The sequence below is a fragment of the Oncorhynchus nerka genome, linkage group LG20 (assembly GCF_034236695.1).
Source record: "Oncorhynchus nerka isolate Pitt River linkage group LG20, Oner_Uvic_2.0, whole genome shotgun sequence".
Classification (NCBI taxonomy): Eukaryota; Metazoa; Chordata; class Actinopteri; order Salmoniformes; family Salmonidae; genus Oncorhynchus; species Oncorhynchus nerka.
This window is the reverse complement of record NC_088415.1, coordinates 95,179,013-95,202,562: the sequence shown is the minus strand read 5'-3', so window position 1 is coordinate 95,202,562 and position 23,550 is coordinate 95,179,013. Positions and strand designations below refer to the sequence as shown.

The 23,550-nt window shown below is 59.3% G+C and overlaps 1 protein-coding gene across 1 annotated transcript in view; it reads right to left on the bottom strand.

The window, feature by feature from the left end:
• rnf2 (ring finger protein 2) overlaps window positions 1–3,117 on the bottom strand; it is a 71,747-nt gene extending 68,630 nt beyond the window's left edge. Inside the window, exon 1 of the mRNA XM_065006001.1 lies at window positions 1,265–3,117. The gene's annotated coding sequence lies outside the window, so the exon portion shown is untranslated. The remainder of the gene's footprint in view (window positions 1–1,264) is intronic.
• Window positions 3,118–23,550: the final 20,433 nt, after the last annotated feature.

Below are 23,550 nucleotides of genomic sequence, written 5' to 3'. Positions count from 1 at the left end.
GAGGTGGAGTAACTCTGCCAGATCACGGTCGAACCAGGGGCTGAACATGTTTTGAATTCACATTTTCTTTATGGGGGCGTTTGTTGACAATACCACTGAAAATATGAAAAAAGAAGGTCCAAGCGTCTTCGACAGAGGTGATCAAGCTGATTCTATACCATTTTTTTTAGCGTCTATGACAGATCAGGACAGGTCGTTTGACTGAGCAGCATTCCGTGCTGCGTCGACTTCACTGCTTATCGGTTGAGAGCCACGCTTTTCTTTGTCGCAAGACCAACATAGTGCTAGCTTCCTTTGGCTAACTTTGTGCTAACCAGCTAGGCTACTAGCCCAAGTGGCGAACGCTACCTACGTTTCACTTTGTTTTTTTTTAGGAGCAATGGCGCCTGCTAGCTCAGCCCATGGGGTACCGAGCAAGCAAGGCCCCAGCCCCAGCAAGGTCCTAGCCCCAGTAAGGCCCCAGAACCCAGCAAGGACCCGGCTCCAGCTCCAGCAAGGCCCCGGCCCCAGCAAGGACCCGGCTCCAGCCCCAGCAAGGCCCCGCCACAGCAAGGCTCCAGCCCCAGCAAGGCTCCAGCAAGGCCCCAGCAAGGCCCCGCCCCAGCAAGGCCCCGCCCCAGCAAGGTCCCGCCCCAGCAAGGCTCCAGCAAGGCCCCGCCCCAGCAAGGTCCCGCCCCAGCAAGGCCCCGCCCCAGCAAGGTCCCGCCCCAGCAAGGCTCCAGCAAGGCTCCAGCAAGGCCCCGCCCCAGCAAGGTCCCGCCCCAGCAAGGCTTCAGCAAGGTCCCGCCCCAGCAAGGCCCCGCCCCAGCAAGGCCCTGGCCCCAGCAAGGCCCCGGCCGCAGAACATCCATGCCCATATCAAGCAAGGACATGCAAATTGATTAATCAGCTGTGTTTGCTTGGGATGGAGAAAAAGCTGACTAGCGTGAGGACTGGCGTGAGGACTGGCGTGAGGACTAGCGTGAGGACTGGCGTGAGGACTAGCGTGAGGACTGGCGTGAGGACTAGCGTGAGGACTGGCGTGAGGACTAGCGTGAGGACTGGCGTGAGGACTAGCGTGAGGACTGGCGTGAGGACTAGCGTAAGGACTGGCGTGAGGACTAGCGTGAGGACTGGCGTGAGGACTAGCGTGAGGACTGGCGTGAGGACTGGCGTTGCCCCTGGCAACCAGCCAGGCTGGTCCACCATAACCTCAGCATGTTTATATTATAAACGTCTTACATTACTATAATTGCACACGCATTGATGTCAGACATGCACCTACCCCAATGCTCTGTTTCTGATGACTGGGAGGAATGCAGGAGTAGATTTCAGGAGCAGGACCAGACACCTTTTTGACAGATGACTGGGAGGAATGCAGGAGTAGATTTCAGGAGCAGGACCAGACACCTTTTTGACAGATGACTGGGAGGAATGCAGGAGTAGATTTCAGGAGCAGGACCAGACACCTTTTTGACAGATGACTGGGAGGAATGCAGGAGTAGATTTCAGGAGCAGGACCAGACACCTTTTTGACAGATGACTGGGAGGAATGCAGGAGTAGATTTCAGGAGCAGGACCAGACACCTTTTTGACAGATGACTGGGAGGAATGCAGGAGTAGATTTCAGGAGCAGGACCAGACACCTTTTTGACAGATGACTGGGAGGAATGCAGGAGTAGATTTCAGGAGCAGGACCAGACACCTTTTTGACAGATGACTGATTTAAGGGCATGTACGTGATTGGCCCATCTGGTTTATATGATTATGATGTCATAATGCTTCTTGAAAGTGTCATGAAGTGCGTTCTCTTCGTGAAGTGACACAGTTCTTAATGTTTCATGAAAACGTCATAAAGTGTATTTAAAAGTTAAAAAATGTTTAAAAGAACTCAAAACAAAAGGGTTAACAAACTAACGTTCAAACGAAAATAAACTTCTTGGTCTGGAATTGTTGTTGTTGTTGTTGTTGAATAAATGTGGGTTAACACATCATAACCAGCCATAAAATGCATGACAAGTGTAATTGACCATATTAAAAGATCATCAAGGACAACAACCACCCGAGCCACTGCCTGTTCACCTCCATATCCTCCAGAAGGCGAGGTCAGTACAGGTGCATCAAAACAGGGACCGAGAGACTGAAGAACAGCTTCTATCTCCTTGTTAAACAGCCACCAGTAACTCAGGGAGGCTGCTGCCAACATTGAGACCCAATCACTGGCCACTTTAATAAATGGATCACTAGTCACTTTAATACATGGATCACTAGTCACTTTAAACAATGCCACTTTACTAATGTTTACATATCTTATATCACATGTATATACTGTATTTTATACCATCTATTGCACCTTTGCCATCGCTCATCCATATACTCATATGTACATATTCTCATTCACCCCTTTAGATTTGTGTGTATACGGTAGTTGTTGTGAATTTGTTAGATTGCTTGTTAGATATTACTGCACGGTCGGAACCAGAAGCACAAAGCATTTCGCTGCACTCGCACGAACATCTGCTAACCCATGTGTATGTGACCAATCAAATTTGATTTGACAACAGGTTATGACAGGTTATAACAGGTTGTGACAGGTTACAGGTTGTGACAGGTTGTGACAGGTTATGACAGGTTTTGACAGGTTATGACAGGTTATGACAGGTTGTGACAGGTTATGACAGGTTGTGACAGGTTGTGACAGGTTATGACAGGTTGTGACAGGTTATAACAGGTTGTGACAGGTTATGACAGGTTGTGACAGGTTGTGACAGGTTATGACAGGTTGTGACAGGTTGTGACAGGTTATGACAGGTTGTGACAGGTTATGACAGGTTGTGACAGGTTGTGACAGGTTGTGACAGGTTGTGACAGGTTATGACAGGTTGTGACAGGTTGTGACAGGTTATGTTAGCCGTTGTGACACGATGACACAAACATCTGCTAACCCATGTGACCAATCACGACGATGACACGAACATCTGCTGCTAACCCATGTGACCAATCACGACGATGACACGAACATCTGCTGCTAACCCATGTGACCAATCACAAATGGCACCCTACTGTGACCAATCACGACGACCGTGTCACAAATGGCACCCTACTGTGACCAATCACGACGACCGTGTCACAAATGGCACCCTACTGTGACCAATCACGACGACCGTGTCACAAATGGCACCCTACTGTGACCAATCACGACGACCGTGTCACAAATGGCACCCTACTGTGACCAATCACGACGACCGTGTCACAAATGGCACCCTACTGTGACCAATCACGACGACCGTGTCACAAATGGCACCCTACTGTGACCAATCACGACGACCGTGTCACAAATGGCACCCTACTGTGACCAATCACGACGACCGTGTCACAAATGGCACCCTACTGTGACCAATCACGACGACCGTGTCACAAATGGCACCCTACTGTGACCAATCACGACGACCGTGTCACAAATGGCACCCTACTGTGACCAATCACGACGACCGTGTCACAAATGGCACCCTACTGTGACCAATCACGACGACCGTGTCACAAATGGCACCCTACTGTGACCAATCACGACGACCGTGTCACAAATGGCACCCTACTGTGACCAATCACGACGACCGTGTCACAAATGGCACCCTACTGTGACCAATCACGACGACCGTGTCACAAATGGCACCCTACTGTGACCAATCACGACGACCGTGTCACAAATGGCACCCTACTGTGACCAATCACGACGACCGTGTCACAAATGGCACCCTACTGTGACCAATCACGACGACCGTGTCACAAATGGCACCCTACTGTGACCAATCACGACGACCGTGTCACAAATGGCACCCTACTGTGACCAATCACGGCGACCGTGTCACAAATGGCACCCTACTGTGACCAATCACGACGACCGTGTCACAAATGGCACCCTACTGTGACCAATCACGACGACCGTGTCACAAATGGCACCCTACTGTGACCAATCACGACGACCGTGTCACAAATGGCACCCTACTGTGACCAATCACGACGACCGTGTCACAAATGGCACCCTACTGTGACCAATCACGACGACCCGTGTCACAAATGGCACCCTACTGTGACCAATCACGACGACCGTGTCACAAATGGCACCCTACTGTGACCAATCACGACGACCGTGTCACAAATGGCACCCTACTGTGACCAATCACGACGACCGTGTCACAAATGGCACCCTACTGTGACCAATCACGACGACCGTGTCACAAATGGCACCCTACTGTGACCAATCACGACGACCGTGTCACAAATGGCACCCTACTGTGACCAATCACGACGACCGTGTCACAAATGGCACCCTACTGTGACCAATCACGACGACCGTGTCACAAATGGCACCCTACTGTGACCAATCACGACGACCGTGTCACAAATGGCACCCTACTGTGACCAATCACGACCAATCGACCGTGTCACAAATGGCACCCTACTGTGACCAATCACGACGACCGTGTCACAAATGGCACCCTACTGTGACCAATCACGACGACCGTGTCACAAATGGCACCCTACTGTGACCAATCACGACGACCGTGTCACAAATGGCACCCTACTGTGACCAATCACGACGACCGTGTCACAAATGGCACCCTACTGTGACCAATCACGACGACCGTGTCACAAATGGCACCCTACTGTGACCAATCACGACGACCGTGTCACAAATGGCACCCTACTGTGACCAATCACGACGACCGTGTCACAAATGGCACCCTACTGTGACCAATCACGACGACCGTGTCACAAATGGCACCCTACTGTGACCAATCACGACGACCGTGTCACAAATGGCACCCTACTGTGACCAATCACGACGACCGTGTCACAAATGGCACCCTACTGTGACCAATCACGACGACCGTGTCACAAATGGCACCCTACTGTGACCAATCACGACCACCGTGTCACAAATGGCACCCTACTGTGACCAATCACGACGACCGTGTCACAAATGGCACCCTACTGTGACCAATCACGACGACCGTGTCACAAATGGCACCCTACTGTGACCAATCACGACGACCGTGTCACAAATGGCACCCTACTGTGACCAATCACGACGACCGTGTCACAAATGGCACCCTACTGTGACCAATCACGACGACCGTGTCACAAATGGCACCCTACTGTGACCAATCACGACGACCGTGTCACAAATGGCACCCTACTGTGACCAATCACGACGACCGTGTCACAAATGGCACCCTACTGTGACCAATCACGTCACAAATGGCACCCTACTGTCACAAATGGCACCCTACTGTGACCAATCACGACGACCCGTGTCACAAATGGCACCCTACTGTGACCAATCACGACGACCGTGTCACAAATGGCACCCTACTGTGACCAATCACGACGACCGTGTCACAAATGGCACCCTACTGTGACCAATCACGACGACCGTGTCACAAATGGCACCCTACTGTGACCAATCACGACGACCGTGTCACAAATGGCACCCTACTGTGACCAATCACGACGACCGTGTCACAAATGGCACCCTACTGTGACCAATCACGACGACCGTGTCACAAATGGCACCCTACTGTGACCAATCACGACGACCGTGTCACAAATGGCACCCTACTGTGACCAATCACGGCGACCGTGTCACAAATGGCACCCTACTGTGACCAATCACGACGACCGTGTCACAAATGGCACCCTACTGTGACCAATCACGACGACCGTGTCACAAATGGCACCCTACTGTGACCAATCACGACGACCGTGTCACAAATGGCACCCTACTGTGACCAATCACGACGACCGTGTCACAAATGGCACCCTACTGTGACCAATCACGGACGACCGTGTCACAAATGGCACCCTACTGTGACCAATCACGACGACCGTGTCACAAATGGCACCCTACTGTGACCAATCACGACGACCGTGTCACAAATGGCACCCTACTGTGACCAATCACGACGACCGTGTCACAAATGGCACCCTACTGTGACCAATCACGACGACCGTGTCACAAATGGCACCCTACTGTGACCAATCACGACGACCGTGTCACAAATGGCACCCTACTGTGACCAATCACGACGACCGTGTCACAAATGGCACCCTACTGTGACCAATCACGGCGGCCGTGTCACAAATGGCACCCTACTGTGACCAATCACGACGACCGTGTCACAAATGGCACCCTACTGTGACCAATCACGACGACCGTGTCACAAATGGCACCCTACTGTGACCAATCACGACGACCGTGTCACAAATGGCACCCTACTGTGACCAATCACGACGACCGTGTCACAAATGGCACCCTACTGTGACCAATCACGACGACCGTGTCACAAATGGCACCCTACTGTGACCAATCACGACGACCGTGTCACAAATGGCACCCTACTGTGACCAATCACGACGACCCGTGTCACAAATGGCACCCTACTGTGACCAATCACGACGACCGTGTCACAAATGGCACCCTACTGTGACCAATCACGACGACCGTGTCACAAATGGCACCCTACTGTGACCAATCACGACGACCGTGTCACAAATGGCACCCTACTGTGACAGCGGGTCTCAAGTATACATGTAAAATAAATACCCAAAATACACATTTCCTGTCTGTGAGACACATTTCCTGTCTGTGAGACACATTTCCTGTCTGTGAGTCACATTTCCTGTCTGTGAGACACATTTCCAGAGTTTAACAGGTTGAGTTGAATGCTCATCAATTAAAGAACATTTACAAAACGATATGCAAGCCTAAAACATGTTTCACATTTACAAAACGATATGCAAGCCTAAAACATGTTTCACATTTACAAAACGATATGCAAGCCTAAAACATGTTTCACATTTACAAAACGATATGCAAGCCTAAAACATGTTTCACATTTACAAATGAGACAATCGTAAAAAAAAATTAAATTAAATTTAAAAACACAAATGATGACTTCCAAGTGACTGACTTGGACCAGCAACATTAAAACCCATTGACACTTGGGGCTTGTCCCAAACAGCACCAATTTACCTTTTAGTGAACTACTTTTGACCAGGACCTGTATGATTTAGGGCAACATATTGGCAGTAGGGTGCCATTTGGATCACACAGGTTTTATAGAGACTACCTGTAGTTATAAAACCGTACTGGTTCACTGCTTTCAGACATCGGCCGGGTGTAGAAACGATCCTACATCTGCCTGGGTGTAGAAACGATCCTACATCTGCTGGGTGTAGAAACGATCCTACATCTGCTGGGTGTAGAAACGATCCTACATCTGCCGGGTGTAGAAACGATCCTACATCTGCCGGGTGTAGAAACGATCCTACATCTGCTGGGTGTAGAAACGATCCTACATCTGCTGGGTGTAGAAACGATCCTACATCTGCTGGGTGTAGAAACGATCCTACATCTGCTGGGTGTAGAAACAATCCTACATCTGCCGGGTGTAGAAACGATCCTACATCTGCCGGGTGTAGAAACGATCCTACATCTGCCGGGTGTAGAAACGATCCTACATCTGCCGGGTGTAGAAACGATCCTACATCTGCTGGGTGTAGAAACGATCCTACATCTGCTGGGTGTAGAAACGATCCTACATCTGCTGGGTGTAGAAATGATCCTACATCTGCTGGGTGTAGAAATGATCCTACATCTGCCTTTATTTCTGTTTGTCGATGTTAAACTTTAATCCCAGAATTCCATGTACTTTTTCCCCTCTAAAGTGCAATTTTAAAGAGATTAAATATTTGTTTATCTTTCATCCTGCTATCTCTCCCGCACGCCACAGTACCGGAGAGCAGCCACTGTCCGTCACCAGCCATCCATCCATCCATCCATGTCCATCCATCCATGTCCATCCATCCTTGTCCATCCATCCTTGTTCATCCATCCATCCATCCATCCATCCATCCATGTCCATCCATCCATCCATCCATCCATCCATCCATCCATCCTTGTCCATCCATCCATGTCCATCCTTGTCCATCCATCCATCCATCCTTGTCCATCCATCCATCCATGTCCATCCATCCATCCATCCATGTCCATCCATCCATGTCCATCCATGTCCATCCATCCATCCATGTCCATCCATCCATCCATCCATCCTTGTCCATCCATGTCCATCCATCCATCCATGTCCATCCATCCATCCATCCATCCATGTCCATCCATCCATCCATGTCCATCCATCCATCCATCCATCCATCCATCCATGTCCATCCATCCATCCATGTCCATCCATCCATCCATCCATGTCCATCCATCCATCCATGTCCATCCATCCATCTCCATCCATGTCCATCCATGTCCATCCATCCATGTCCATCCATCCATCCATGTCCATGTCCATCCATCCATCCATGTCCATCCATGTCCATCCATCCATCCATCCATCCATCCATCCATCCATCCATCCATCCATCCATCCATGTCCATCCATCCATCCATCCATCCATCCATCCATCCATCCATCCATCCATCCATGTCCATCCATCCATCCATCCATCCATGTCCATCCATGTCCATCCATCCATCCATCCATCCATGTCCATCCATCCATCCATCCATCCATCCATGTCCATCCATCCATCCATCCATGTCCATCCATGTCCATCCATCCATCCATCCATCCATCCATCCATCCATCCATGTCCATCCATCCATCCATCCATCCATCCATCCATCCATGTCCATCCATCCATCCATCCATCCCCGTCCATCCATGTCCATCCATGTCCATCCATATCCATCCATCCATCCATCCATCCATGTCCATCCATCCATCCATCCATCCATCCATGTCCATCCATCCATCCATCCATCCCCGTCCATCCATGTCCATCCATGTCCATCCATATCATCCATGTCCATCCATCCATCCATCCATCCATGTCCATCCATGTCCATCCATCCATCCATCCATGTCCATCCATCCATCCATCCATCCATCCATCCATCCATCCATGTCCATCCATCCATCCATCCATCCATCCATCCATCCATGTCCATCCATCCATCCATCCATCCATCCATCCATCCATCCATGTCCATCCATCCATCCATCCATCCATCCATCCATCCATCCATCCATCCATCCATCCATCCATCCATCCATCCATCCATCCATCCACAGGAAATAAGAAAAAAATATCTGTTTCCTGAAGATGCTCTAATGAAGTTCCAGTGTTCAACAACTCGGTGGGTTTCAAAACGTCATTTAAAAACACAAAAGGAAGGAAGCAGTATTCATGGTAATGTTTCTTCTGGTTCTGGTGTACACGAATTCCTTCTGCTCCTCTTCTCAGCTCCAAGCACACAGACAATCATGGTTCTGGCCCGTTGGGTCCTGCCTGCTTGCCTGTCTGTCTGTCTGTCTGTCTGCACAAGGCAGGTCATCACAGCAGGCGTTAGTCTGCGTTGTAGTACTGCAGGAGGGTCAACAGGGAGCGCTCTAACTGTACAAAGAGAGAGATAGCAGGGTGTAGAGCACACAGCTCAATTTCAGCACTGCTTTCCTCCCATTGGTCAGTCTGTGCTGTTCCCTTTGCTGTTCCCCTTCACTAGTGTCTCCGGAGGCCTCTCCCCTTCACTAGTGTCTCCGGAGGCCTCTCCCCTTCACTAGTGTCTCCGGAGGCCTCTCCCCTTCACTAGTGTCTCCGGAGGCCTCTCCCCTTCACTAGTGTCTCCGGAGGCCTCTCCCCTTCACTAGTGTCTCCGGAGGCCTCTCCCCTTCACTAGTGTCTCCGGAGGCCTCTCCCCTTCACTAGTGTCTCCGGAGGCCTCTCCCCTTCACTAGTGTCTCCGGAGGCCTCTCCCCTTCACTAGTGTCTCCGGAGGCCTCTCCCCTTCACTAGTGTCTCCGGAGGCCTCTCCCTTCACTAGTGTCTCCGGAGGCCTCTCCCTTCACTCATAGTGTCTCGGAGGCCTCTCCCTTCACTAGTGTCTCCGGAGGCCTCTCCCTTCACTAGTGTCTCCGGAGGCCTCTCCCCTTCACTAGTGTCTCCGGAGGCCTCTCCCTTCACTAGTGTCTCCGAGGCCTCTCCCCTTCACTAGTGTCTCCGGAGGCCTCTCCCCTTCACTAGTGTCTCCGGAGGCCTCTCCCCTTCACTAGTGTCTCCGGAGGCCTCTCCCCTTCACTAGTGTCTCCGGAGGCCTCTCCCCTTCACTAGTGTCTCCGGAGGCCTCTCCCTTCACTAGTGTCTCCGGAGGCCTCTCCCTTCACTAGTGTCTCCGGAGGCCTCTCCCTTCACTAGTGTCTCGGAGGCCTCTCCCTTCACTAGTGTCTCCGGAGGCCTCTCCTTCACTAGTGTCTCCGGAGGCCTCTCCTTCACTAGTGTCTCCGGAGGCCTCTCCCCTTCACTAGTGTCTCCGGAGGCCTCTCCTTCACTAGTGTCTCCGGAGGCCTCTCCCTTCACTAGTGTCTCCGGAGGCCTCTCCCCTTCACTAGTGTCTCCGGAGGCCTCTCCCTTCACTAGTGTCTCCGGAGGCCTCTCTCCTTCACTAGTGTCTCCGGAGGCCTCTCTCCTTCACTAGTGTCTCCGGAGGCCTCTCCCCTTCACTAGTGTCTCCGGAGGCCTATCTCCTTCACTAGTGTCTCCGGAGGCCTCTCTCCTTCACTAGTGTCTCTGGAGGCCTTGCCTCGTCCTCCTCTTAAAGAAACAGCAGCACCTGAAACAGAACACAAATTAACAATAGGAGGATTACATCCTTTATTGTTCTCAGACACTGACTATACAAAACATTAAGAACACCTTCTCTTTCCATGACCAGGTGAATACCGATGAAAGATGAGACCCCTTATTGATGTCACTTGTTCAATCCACTTCAATCAGTGAAGATGAGGGGGGAGGAGGGGGGGCAGGTTAAAGGATGATTTTTAAGCCTTGAGACATGGATTGTGTATGTGTGCTATTCAGAGGGTGAATAGGCAGGACAACAGATTTAAGTGCCTTTGAACGGGGGATGGTAGTAGGTACCAGGCGCACCGGTTTGAGTCAAGAACTGCAACGCTGCTGGGTTTTTCACGCTCAACAGTTTCCTGTGTGTGTCAAGGAAGGTCAACCACCCGAAAGGACATCCAGCCAACTGGACAACTGTGGGAAGCATTGGAGTGAACATGGGCCAGCATCCCTGTGGAACGCTTTCAACACCTTGTAGAGTCAACATGGACCAGCATCCCTGTGGAACGCTTTCAACACCTTGTAGAGTCAACATGGGCCAGCACCTTGTAGAGTCAACATGGGCCAGCATCCCTGTGGAACGCTTTCAACACCTTGTAGAGTCAACATGGGCCAGCATCCCTGTGGAAGCACTTTCAACACCTTGTAGAGTCAACATGGGCCAGCATCCCTGTGGAAGCACTTTCAACACCTTGTAGAGTCAACATGGGCCAGCATCCCTGTGGAACGCTTTCAACACCTTGTAGAGTCAACATGGGCCAGCATCCCTGTGGAACGCTTTCAACACCTTGTAGAGTCAACATGGACCAGCATCCCTGTGGAACGCTTTCAACACCTTGTAGAGTCAACATGGGCCAGCATCCCTGTGGAACGCTTTCAACACCTTGTAGAGTCAACATGGGCCAGCATCCCTGTGGAACGCTTTCAACACCTTGTAGAGTCAACATGGGCCAGCATCCCTGTGGAAGCACTTTCAACACCTTGTAGAGTCAACATGGGCCAGCATCCCTGTGGAAGCACTTTCAACACCTTGTAGAGTCAACATGGGCCAGCATCCCTGTGGAAGCACTTTCAACACCTTGTAGAGTCAACATGGGCCAGCATCCCTGTGGAACGCTTTCAACACCTTGTAGAGTCAACATGGGCCAGCATCCCTGTGGAAGCACTTTCAACACCTTGTAGAGTCAACATGGGCCAGCATCCCTGTGGAACGCTTTCAACACCTTGTAGAGTCAACATGGGCCAGCATCCAGAGGGTGAGGAGACGGAGGAGACGGAGGGCAGAGGGAACGGCTTTCAACACCTTGTAGAGTCAACATGGGCCAGCATCCCTGTGGAAGCACTTTCAACACCTTGTAGAGTCAACATGGGCCAGCATCCCTGTGGAAGCACTTTCAACACCTTGTAGAGTCAACATGGGCCAGCATCCCTGTGGAACGCTTTCAACACCTTGTAGAGTCCCCGCCCGGATGAATTGAGGCTGTTCTGACGGCAAAAAGAGGTGCAACTCAATATTAGGACGGCGTATAATTATATACATTTTCATGTCAAACAAGATAGTCAACCTGGCTCAGATCCTAGTATGTGCTTTTTGCAGTGTTTATTCATCAACATTACGGACTTACATGGCTCTTAGCCAGAGGATGGACATGTTGGCCAGCTGGCCTAGAATACCCGGTAACATTCAGGTCAACAAGCTGTTCCATTGAGATGTTTGAAAAGTCTACCTCTCACTGGTCTTTCGGGCTAGCTGGACATATCAATTAGCACCGTCTGAAAAGTACTAGCCCTGGGCTTATTTTCATCTTTCATCTTCATTCTTAGAGCAGTGAGTGTTGGGGAAGAGGGCATGGGGGACGGAGGATGGTGGAAGGAGAGCGGTGGGAGGGAGAATGGGGATCGGAGGAGACGGGAGGGCAGAGGAGACGGGAGGGCAGAGGAGACGGGAGGGCAGAGGAGACGGGAGGGCAGAGGAGACGGGAGGGCAGAGGAGACGGGAGGGCAGAGGAGACGGAGGGCAGAGGAGACGGGAGGGCAGAGACGGAGGGGAGACGGGAGGGCAGAGGAGACGGAGGGCGGAGGGAGGAGACGGAGGGCAGAGGAGACGGAGGGCAGAGGAGACGGAGGAGACGGGGCAGAGGAGACGGAGGGCAGAGGAGACAGAGGGGAGAGGGCAGGAGACGGAGGGCAGAGGGAGACGGGAGGGCAGAGGAGACGGAGGGCAGAGGAGACGGAGGGCAGAGGAGACGGAGGGCGGAGAGGAGACGGAGGGCAGAGGAGACGGAGGGCAGAGAGGAGACGGAGGGCAGAGGAGACGGAGGGCAGAGGAGACGGAGGGCAGAGGAGACGGAGGGCAGAGGAGACGGAGGGCAGAGGAGACGGAGGGCAGAGGACGGAGCAGGAGACGGAGGGCAGAGGAGACGGAGGGCAGAGGAGACGGAGGGCAGAGGAGACGGAGGGCAGAGGAGACGGAGGCAGGGACGGAGGGCGGAGGAGACGGGAGGGCAGAGGAGACGGAGGGGAGGGCAGAGGAGACGGAGGGCAGAGGAGACGGAGGGCAGAGGAGACGGGAGGGCAGAGGAGACGGAGGGCAGAGGAGACAGAGGGGGGCAGAGGAGACGGAGGGCAGAGGAGACGGAGGGCAGAGGAGACGGAGGGCAGAGAGAGACGGAGGGCAGAGGAGACGAGAGGGAGACGGGAGACAGAGGAGGAGGGCAGAGAAGAGAGGAGACGGAGGGCAGAGGGAGACGGAGGGCAGAGGAGACGGAGGGCAGAGGAGACGGAGGGCAGAGGAGACGGAGGGCAGAGAGACGGAGGGAGAGGAGGAGGGCAGAGGAGACGGAGGGCAGAGGAGACGGAGGGCAGAGGAGACGGAGGGACAGAGGAGACGGAGGGCAGAGGAGACGGAGGGGCAGAGGGGAGACGGAGGGCAGAGGAGACGGAGGGCAGAGGAGACGGAGGGCAGAGGAGACGGAGAGGGCAGAGGAGACGGAGGGCAGAGGAGACGGAGGGCAGAGGAGACGGAGGGCAGAGGAGACGGAGGGCAGAGGAGACGGAGGGAGGAGACGGAGGGCAGAGGAGACGGAGGGCAGAGGAGACGGAGGGCAGAGGAGACGGAGGGAGAGGAGGGGCAGAGGAGACGGAGGGCAGAGGAGAGAGGAGGGCAGAGGAGACGGAGGGCAGAGGAGACGGAGGGCAGAGGAGACGGAGGGCAGAGGAGACGGAGGGCAGAGGAGACGGAGGGCAGAGGAGACGGAGGGCAGAGGGAGACGGAGGGCAGAGGAGACGGAGGGCAGAGGAGACGGAGGGCAGAGGAGACGGAGGGCAGAGGAGACGGAGGGCAGAGGAGACGGAGGGCGGAGGAGACGGAGGGCAGAGGAGACGGAGGGCAGAGGGGAGACGGAGGGCAGAGGAGACGGAGGGCAGAGGAGACGGAGGGCAGACGGAGGGCAGAGGAGACGGAGGGCAGAGGAGACGGAGGGCAGAGGAGACGGAGGGCAGAGGAGACGGAGGGCAGAGGAGACGGGAGGGCAGGAGAGAGGGGAGGAGACGGGAGGGCAGAGGAGACGGAGGGCAGAGGAGACGGGAGGGCAGAGGAGACGGAGGGCAGAGGAGACGGAGGGCAGAGGAGACGGAGGGCAGAGGAGACGGAGGGCAGAGGAGACGGAGGGAGGAGACGGAGGGCAGAGGAGACGGAGGGAGACGGAGGGCAGAGGAGACGGAGGGCAGAGGAGACGGAGGGCAGAGGAGACGGAGGGCAGAGGAGACGGAGGGCAGAGGAGACGGAGGGCAGAGACGGAGGGCAGAGGAGACGGAGGGCAGAGGAGACGGAGGGCAGAGGAGACGGAGGGCAGAGGAGACGGAGGGCAGAGGAGACGGAGGGCAGAGGAGACGGAGGGCAGAGGAGACGGAGGGCAGAGGAGACGGAGGGCAGAGGAGACGGAGGGCAGAGGAGACGGAGGGCAGAGGAGACGGAGGGCAGAGGAGACGGAGGGCAGAGGAGACGGAGGGCAGAGGGAGAGGGAGGGACGGAGGGCAGAGGAGGAGACGGAGGGCAGAGGAGACGGGAGGGCAGAGGAGACGGAGGGCAGAGGAGACGGAGGGCAGAGGAGACGGAGGGCAGAGGAGACGGAGGGCAGAGGGGAGACGGAGGGCAGAGGAGAGGAGGGCAGAGGGAGGGCAGAGGAGACGGAGGGCAGAGGAGACGGAGGGCAGAGGAGACGGAGGGCAGAGGAGACGGAGGGCAGAGGAGACGGAGGGCAGAGGAGACGGAGGGCAGAGGAGACGGAGGGCAGAGGAGACGGAGGGCAGAGGAGACGGAGGGCAGAGGAGACGGAGGGCAGAGGAGAGAGGAGACGGAGGGCAGAGAGACGGAGGGCAGAGGAGACGGAGGGCAGAGGAGACGGAGGGCAGAGGAGACGGGAGGGCAGAGGAGACGGAGGGGCAGAGGAGACGGAGGGCAGGGAGGAGACGGAGGGCAGAGGAGACGGAGGGCAGAGGAGACGGAGGGCAGAGGAGACGGAGGGCAGAGGAGACGGAGGGCAGAGGGAGACGGAGGAGACGGAGGGCAGAGGAGACGGAGGGCAGAGGAGACGGAGGGCAGAGGAGACGGAGGGCAGAGGAGACGGAGGGCAGAGGAGACGGAGGGCAGAGGAGACGGAGGGCAGGAGAGGAGACGGAGGGGCAGAGGGAGGGCAGAGGAGACGGAGGGCAGAGGAGACGGAGGGCAGAGGAGACGGAGGGCAGAGGAGACGGAGGGCAGAGGAGACGGAGGGCAGAGGAGACGGAGGGCAGAGGAGACGGAGGGCAGAGGAGACGGAGGGCAGAGGAGACGGAGGGGAGAGGGGAGGGCAGAGGAGACGGGAGGGCAGAGGAGACGGAGGGCAGAGGAGACGGAGGGCAGAGAGACGGAGGGCAGAGGAGACGGAGGGCAGAGGAGACGGAGGGCAGAGGAGACGGAGGGCAGAGGAGACGGAGGGCAGAGGAGACGGAGGGCAGAGGGAGACGGAGGGCAGAGGAGACGGAGGGCAGAGGAGACGGAGGGCAGAGGAGACGGGAGGGCAGAGGAGACGGAGGGCAGAGGAGACGGAGGGCAGAGGAGACGGAGGGCAGAGGAGACGGAGGGCAGAGGAGACGGAGGGGAGGAGACGGGAGGGCGGAGGAGACGGAGGGCAGAGGAGACGGAGGGCAGAGGGAGACGGAGGGCAGAGGAGACGGAGACGGAGGGCAGAGGAGACGGAGGGCAGAGGAGACGGAGGGCAGAGGAGACGGAGGGCAGAGGAGACGGAGGGCAGAGGAGACGGAGGGCAGAGGAGACGGAGGGCAGAGGAGACGGACAGAGAGGAGACGGAGGGCAGAGGAGACGGAGGGCAGAGGAGACGGAGGGCAGAGGAGACGGAGGGCAGAGGAGACGGAGGGCAGAGGAGACGGAGGGCAGAGGAGACGGAGGGCAGAGGAGACGGAGGGCAGAGGAGACGGAGGGCAGAGGAGACGGAGGGCAGAGGAGACGGAGGGCAGAGGAGACGGAGGGCAGAGGAGACGGAGGGCAGAGGAGACGGAGGGCAGAGGAGACGGAGGGCAGAGGAGACGGAGGGCAGAGGAGGAGACGGAGGGCAGAGGAGACGGAGGGCAGAGGAGACGGAGGGGAGACGGAGGGCAGAGGAGACGGAGGGCAGAGGAGACGGAGGGCAGAGGAGAGACGGAGGGCAGAGGAGACGGAGGGCAGAGGAGACGGAGGGCAGAGGAGACGGAGGGCAGAGGAGACGGAGGGGGCAGAGGAGACGGGAGGGCAGAGGGAGAGGAGACGGAGGGGGCAGAGGGAGACGGAGGGGCAGAGGAGACGGAGGGCAGAGGAGACGGAGGGCAGAGGAGACGGAGGGGAGGAGACAGGGCAGAGGAGACGGAGGGCAGAGGAGACGGAGGGCAGAGGAGACGGAGGGCAGAGGAGACGGAGGGCAGAGGGCAGAGGAGACGGAGGGCAGAGAGACGGAGGGCAGAGGAGACGGAGGGCAGAGGAGACGGAGGGCAGAGGAGACGGAGGGAGAGGAGACGGGAGGGCGGAGGGCAGAGAGGAGACGGAGGGCAGAGGAGACGGAGGGCAGAGGAGACGGAGGGCAGAGGGAGACGGAGGGCGGAGGGAGAGAGGAGACGGAGGGCAGAGGAGACGGAGGGCAGAGGAGACGGGAGGGCAGAGGAGACGGAGGGCAGAGGAGACGGAGGGAGGAGAGAGGAGACGGAGGGCAGAGGGAGACGGAGGGCAGAGGAGACGGAGGGCAGAGGAGACGGAGGGCAGAGGAGACGGAGGGCAGAGGAGACGGAGGGCAGAGGAGACGGAGGGCAGAGGAGACGGAGGGCAGAGGAGACGGAGGGCAGAGGAGACGGGAGGGCAGAGGAGACGGAGGGCAGAGGAGACGGAGGGCAGAGGAGACGGAGGGCAGAGGAGACGGAGGGCAGAGGAGACGGAGGGCAGAGGAGACGGAGGGACGGAGGGAGGGAGAGGAGACAGAGGAGACGGAGGGCAGAGGAGACGGAGGGCAGAGGAGACGGAGGGCAGAGGAGACGGAGGGCAGAGGAGACGGAGGGCAGAGGAGACGGAGGGCAGAGGAGACGGAGGGCAGAGGAGACGGAGGGAGGGCAGAGGAGACGGAGGGCAGAGGAGACGGAGGGCAGAGGAGACGGAGGGCAGAGGAGACGGGGGAGGGCAGAGGAGAGGAGAGGGCAGAGGAGACGGAGGGCAGAGGAGACGGAGGGCAGAGGAGACGGAGGGCAGAGGAGACGGAGGGCAGAGGAGACGGAGGGCAGAGGAGACGGAGGGCAGAGGGAGACGGAGGGTGGGAGACGGAGGGAGCAGAGACGGAGGGCAGAGGAGACGGAGGAGAGGGAGGGCAGAGGAGACGGAGGGCAGAGGAGACGGAGGGCAGAGGAGACGGGAGGGCAGAGGAGACGGAGGGCAGAGGAGACGGAGGGCAGAGGAGACGGAGGGCAGAGGAGACGGAGGGCAGAGGAGACGGAGGGGAGGGCAGAGGAGACGGAGGGCAGAGGAGACGGGAGGGCAGAGGAGACGGAGGGCAGAGGAGACGGGAGGGCAGAGGAGACGGAGGGCGGAGGGAGACGGGAGGGCAGAGGAGACGGAGGGCAGAGGAGACGGAGGGCAGAGGAGACGGAGGGCAGAGGAGACGGAGGAGACGGAGGGAGGAGACGGAGGGCACGGAGGAGACGGAGGGCAGAGGGAGAGAGGAGACGGAGGGCAGAGGAGACGGGAGGGCAGAGGAGACGGAGGGCAGAGGAGACGGAGGGCAGAGGAGACGGAGGGCAGAGGAGACGGAGGGCAGAGGAGACGGAGGACAGAGGGAGGGCAGAGGAGACGGAGGGCAGAGGAGACGGAGAGGGCAGAGGAGACGGAGGGAGACGGAGGGCAGAGGAGACGGGGGCAGAGGAGACGGAGGGCAGAGGAGACGGAGGGCAGAGGAGACGGAGGAGACGGAGGGCAGAGGAGACGGAGGGCAGAGGAGACGGAGGCAGAGGAGACGGGAGACGGGGCAGAGGAGACGGAGGGCAGAGGAGACGGAGGGCAGAGGAGACGGAGGGCAGAGGAGACGGAGGGCAGAGGAGACGGAGGGCAGAGGAGACGGAGGGCAGAGAGACGGAGGGCAGAGGAGACGGAGGGCAGAGGAGACGGAGGGCAGAGGAGACGGAGGAGAGGAGGCAGAGGAGACGGGAGGGCAGAGGGAGAGAGGAGACGGAGGGCAGAGGAGACGGAGGAGACGGAGGGCAGAGGAGACGGAGGGCAGAGGAGACGGAGGGCAGAGGAGACGGAGGGCAGAGGAGACGGAGGGCAGAGGAGACGGAGGGCAGAGGAGACGGAGGGCAGAGGAGACGGAGGGCAGAGGAGACGGAGGGCAGAGGAGACGGAGGGCAGAGGAGACGGAGGGCAGAGGAGACGGAGGGCAGAGGGCAGAGACGGAGGGCAGAGGAGACGGAGGGCAGAGGAGAGAGGAGACGGAGGGCAGAGGAGACGGAGGGCAGAGGAGACGGAGGAGGGCAGAGGAGACGGAGGAGACGGAGGGCAGAGGAGACGGGAGGGAGACGGAGGGCAGAGGAGACGGAGGGCAGAGGAGACGGAGGGAGGAGACGGAGGGCAGAGGAGAGGAGACGGAGGGCAGAGGAGACGGAGGGCAGAGGAGACGGTGGGCAGAGGAGACGGAGGGCAGAGGAGACGGAGGGCAGAGGAGACGGAGGAGACGGAGGGCAGAGGAGACGGAGGGCGGAGGAGACGGAGGGCAGAGGAGACGGAGGGCAGAGGAGACGGAGGGCAGAGGAGACGGAGGGCAGAGGAGACGGAGGGCAGAGGAGACGGAGGGCAGAGGAGACGGAGGGCAGAGGAGACGGAGGGCAGGGAGACGGAGGGCGGGAGGAGCGGAGGGCAGGAGACGGAGGGCAGAGGAGACGGAGGGCAGAGGAGACGGAGGGCAGAGGAGACGGAGGGCAGAGGAGACGGAGGGCAGAGGAGACGGAGGAGACGGAGGGCAGAGGAGACGGAGGGCAGAGGAGACGGAGGGCAGAGGAGACGGAGGGCAGAGGAGACGGAGGGCAGAGGACGGAGGGCAGAGGAGACGGAGGGAGGAGACGGAGGGCAGAGACGGAGAGAGAGGGAGGGCAGAGGAGACGGAGGGCAGAGGAGACGGAGGGCAGAGGAGACGGAGGGCAGAGGAGACGGAGGGCAGAGGAGACGGAGGGCGGAGGGCAGAGGAGACGGAGGGGAGGAGACGGAGGGCAGAGGAGACGGAGGGCAGAGGAGACGGAGGGCAGAGGAGACGGAGGGCAGAGGAGACGGAGGGCAGAGGAGACGGAGGGCAGAGGAGACGGGAGGGCAGAGGAGACGGAGGGCAGAGGAGACGGAGGGCAGAGGAGACGGAGGGCAGAGGAGACGGAGGGCAGAGGAGACGGAGGGCAGAGGAGACGGAGGGCAGAGGAGACGGAGGGCAGAGGAGACGGAGGGCAGAGGAGACGGAGGGCAGAGGAGACGGAGGGCAGAGGAGACGGAGGGCAGAGGAGACGGAGGGCAGAGGAGACGGAGGGCAGAGGAGACGGAGGGCAGAGGAGACGGAGGGCAGAGGAGACGGGCAGAGGAGGGCAGAGGAGAGGAGACGGAGGGCAGGGAGACGGAGGGAGGAGACGGAGGGCAGAGGAGACGGAGGGCAGAGGAGACGGAGGGCAGAGGAGACGGAGGGCGGAGGAGACGGAGGGCAGAGGAGACGGAGGGCAGAGGAGACGGGAGGGCAGAGGAGACGGAGGGCAGAGGAGACGGAGGGCAGAGGAGACGGAGGCAGAGGAGACGGAGGGCAGAGGAGACGGAGGGCAGAGGAGACGGAGGGCAGAGGAGACGGAGGGCAGAGGAGACGGAGGGCAGAGGAGACGGAGGGCAGAGGAGACGGAGGGCAGAGGAGACGGAGGGCAGAGGAGACGGAGGGCAGAGGAGACGGAGGGCAGAGGAGACGGAGGGACAGGAGGAGACGGAGGGCAGAGGAGACGGAGGGCAGACGGAGAGAGGAGACGGAGGGCAGAGGAGACGGAGGGCAGAGGAGACGGAGGGCAGAGGAGACGGAGGGCAGAGGAGACGGAGGGCAGAGGAGACGGAGGGCAGAGGAGACGGAGGGCAGAGGAGACGGAGGGCAGAGGAGAGGGCAGAGGAGGGCAGGCAGAGGAGACGGAGGGCAGAGGAGACGGAGGGCAGAGGAGACGGAGGGCAGAGGAGACGGCAGAGGAGGGCAGAGGAGACGGAGGGCAGAGGAGACGGAGGGCGGAGGGAGACGGGAGGGCAGAGGAGACGGGAGGGCAGAGGAGACGGAGGGCAGAGGAGACGGAGGGCAGAGGAGACGGAGGGCAGAGGAGACGGAGGGCAGAGGAGACGGAGGGCAGAGGAGACGGAGGGCAGAGGAGACGGAGGGCAGAGGAGACGGAGGGCAGAGGAGACAGAGGAGACGGAGGGCAGAGGAGACGGAGGGCAGAGGAGACGGAGGGCAGAGGAGACGGAGGGCAGAGGAGACGCAGAGGAGACGGAGGGCAGAGGAGACGGAGGGCAGAGGAGACGGAGGGCAGAGGAGACGGAGGGAGGGCAGAGGAGACGGAGGGCAGAGGAGACGGAGGGCAGAGGAGACGGAGGGCAGAGGAGACGGAGGGCAGAGGAGACGGGAGGGCAGAGGAGACGGAGGGCAGAGGAGACGGAGGGCAGAGGAGACGGAGGGGCAGAGGAGACGGAGGGCAGAGGAGACGGAGGGCAGAGGAGACGGAGGGCAGAGGAGACGGAGGGCAGAGGAGACGGAGGGCAGAGGAGACGGAGGGCAGAGAGAGAGGGCGGAGGGCAGAGGAGACGGAGGGCAGAGGAGACGGAGGGCAGAGGAGACGGAGGGCAGACGGAGGGAGGGCAGAGGAGACGGAGGGCAGAGGAGACGGAGGGCAGAGGAGACGGAGGGCAGAGGAGAGACAGAGGAGGGCAGAGGAGACGGAGGGCAGAGGAGAGCGGGGAGGGCAGAGGAGACGGAGGGAGGAGACGGAGGGCAGAGGAGACGGAGGGCAGAGGAGACGGAGGGCAGAGGAGACGGAGGGCAGAGGAGACGGAGGGCGGAGGCAGAGGACGGAGGGCAGGAGGGGAGGGGCAGAGGAGACGGAGGGCAGAGGAGACGGGGAGGGCAGAGGAGACGGAGGGCAGAGGAGACGGAGGGCAGAGGAGACGGAGGGCAGAGGAGACGGAGGGCAGAGAGGAGACGGAGGGCAGAGGAGACGGAGGGCAGAGGAGACGGAGGGCAGAGGAGACGGAGGGCAGAGGAGACGGAGGGCAGAGGAGACGGAGGGCAGAGGAGACGGGAGGGCAGAGGAGACGGAGGGCAGAGGAGACGGAGGGCAGAGGAGACGGAGGGCAGAGGAGAGAGGAGACGGAGGGCAGAGGAGACGGAGGGCAGAGGAGACGGAGGGCAGAGGAGACGGAGGGCAGAGGAGACGGAGGGCAGAGGAGACGGAGGGAGGAGGGGCAGAGGAGACGGAGGGCAGAGGAGACGGAGGGCAGAGGAGACGGAGGAGACGGAGGGCAGAGGAGACGGAGGGCAGAGGAGACGGAGGGCAGAGGAGACGGAGGGGAGGGCAGAGGAGACGGAGGGCAGAGGGGAGACGGAGGGCAGAGGAGACGGACGGAGAGGAGACGGAGGGCAGAGGAGACGGAGGGCAGAGGAGACGGAGGGCAGAGGAGACGGAGGGCAGAGGAGACGGAGGGCAGAGGAGACGGAGGGCAGACGGAGGAGACGGAGGGCAGAGGAGACGGAGGGCAGAGGAGACGGAGGGCAGAGAGGAGACGGAGGGCAGAGGAGACGGAGGGCAGAGGAGACGGAGGGCAGCAGAGGGCGGAGGAGACGGAGGGCAGAGGAGACGGAGGGCAGAGGAGACGGAGGGCAGAGGAGACGGAGGGCAGAGGGCACGGAGGGCAGAGGAGACGGAGGGCAGAGGAGACGGAGGGCAGAGGAGACGGAGGGCAGAGGAGACGGAGGGCAGAGGAGACGGAGGGCAGAGGAGACGGAGGGCAGAGGAGACGGAGGGCAGAGGAGACGGAGGGCAGAGGAGACAGAGGGAGGGCAGAGGAGACGGAGGGCAGAGGAGACGGAGGGAGGGAGACGGAGGGCAGAGGAGACGGAGGGCAGAGGAGACGGAGGGCAGAGGAGACGGAGGGCAGAGGAGACGGAGGGCAGAGGAGACGGAGGGCAGAGGAGACGGGAGGGCAGAGGAGACGGAGGGCAGAGGAGACGGAGGAGACGGGAGGGCAGAGGAGACGGAGGGCAGAGGAGACGGAGGGCAGAGGAGACGGAGGGCAGAGGAGACGGAGGGCAGAGGAGACGGAGGGCAGAGGAGACGGGGCGGAGGAGACGGAGGGCAGAGGAGACGGAGGGCAGAGGAGACGGAGGGCAGAGAGAGACGGAGGGCAGAGGAGACGGAGGGCAGAGGAGACGGAGGGCAGAGGAGACGGAGGGAGGGCAGAGGAGACGGAGGGCAGAGGAGACGGAGGGCAGGGAGGAGACGGAGGGCAGAGGAGACGGAGGGCAGAGGAGACGGAGGGCAGAGGAGACGGAGGGCAGAGAGAGGGGAGGGCGGAGAGAGGAGACGGAGGGCAGAGGAGACGGAGGGCAGAGGAGACGGAGGGGAGGGCGGAGGAGACGGAGGGCAGAGGAGACGGAGGGCAGAGGAGACGGAGGGCAGAGGAGACGGAGGGCAGAGGAGACGGAGGGCAGAGGAGACGGAGGGCAGAGGAGACGGAGGGCAGAGGAGACGGAGGGCAGAGGAGACGGAGGGCAGAGGAGACGGAGGGCAGAGGAGAGAGGGCAGAGGAGACGGAGGGCAGAGGAGACGGAGGGCAGAGGAGACGGAGGGCAGAGGAGACGGAGTGGGAGGGCAGAGGAGACGGAGGGCAGAGGAGACGGAGGGCAGAGGAGACGGAGGGCAGAGGAGGAGGGCAGAGGAGACGGAGGGCAGAGGAGACGGAGGGCAGAGGAGACGGAGGGCAGAGGAGACGGAGGGCAGAGGAGACGGGAGGGCAGAGGAGACGGAGGGGCAGAGGAGACGGAGGGCAGAGGAGACGGAGGGCAGAGGAGACGGAGGGCAGAGGAGACGGAGGGCAGAGGAGACGGAGGGCAGAGGAGACGAGACGGGGGCAGAGGAGACGGAGGGCAGAGGAGACGGAGGGCAGAGGAGACGGAGGGCAGAGGAGACGGAGGGCAGAGGAGAGAGGAGACGGAGGGCAGAGGAGGGGGAGGAGACGGAGGGCAGAGAGGAGACGGAGGGCAGAGGAGACGGAGGGCAGAGGAGACGGAGGGCAGAGGAGACGGAGGGGAGGGCGGAGGA